Here is a 764-nt window from a genome sequence, read left to right on the forward strand (position 1 = left end):
CTCAACCTCGAACAACTTGCTGCATCTTCTAACTAAGATCCAGGCAGCAGCGAGTTGTATAATTCAGGGGGATTACTGCTTGGTAAAGACCTTATTACCTGCATGTCTTACCTCATTAATACACAGCTTTCTATTGTAACATCAGCGAGCAAACCGGGCATCGAGAATTCTCAAACCAGAAGTCAGAGCAGGTACTTGATGACTTCAGCTCACCAGGCCCCAACATCTCAGGGCAGACTCCACAAGCACTGTCCACACGCACCTCACTTCCATAAACATTTACAAGTGGCATATGTCAGCCTCAAAGAACTCTCATGGCATATCTCTGATTCAATCACAGTACACTTTGACGCTTTGATGCTGCATCCCAGGGAGCAACAGAAACTCTCATTGTAATGCTGCAGCAAGGACAGTGTGCACGCAGGGACACATGTACCAGCTAATAGACTGGACCAGGCTGTATCTCTGGATGTTAACCTGCTGTCATAGCACTCATTTAGAACCTACCTGGATGCTCACAGCTTCCCTGCCGTGCCTTGCCTCTTTGCACTTTGTCCCTCAGCCCAGAGATACCAGGCTCACAGTACGATTGGCTTGCCTTCCTGTGTAGAACAGGATCAAAGCCAGAAAGCTTGTCTTGGTTGTCAACAGAGATAGTAGGAACTGCAGATGCTGGAGAATCTGAGATAACAAGGTATAGAGCTAGATGAACACAGCAGGCCAAGCAGCATCAGAGGAGCAGGAAGGCTGACATTTCGGGCCTA

The sequence above is a fragment of the Rhincodon typus genome, chromosome 24 (assembly GCF_021869965.1).
Source record: "Rhincodon typus isolate 14 chromosome 24, sRhiTyp1.1, whole genome shotgun sequence".
NCBI classification, from domain to species: domain Eukaryota; kingdom Metazoa; phylum Chordata; class Chondrichthyes; order Orectolobiformes; family Rhincodontidae; genus Rhincodon; species Rhincodon typus.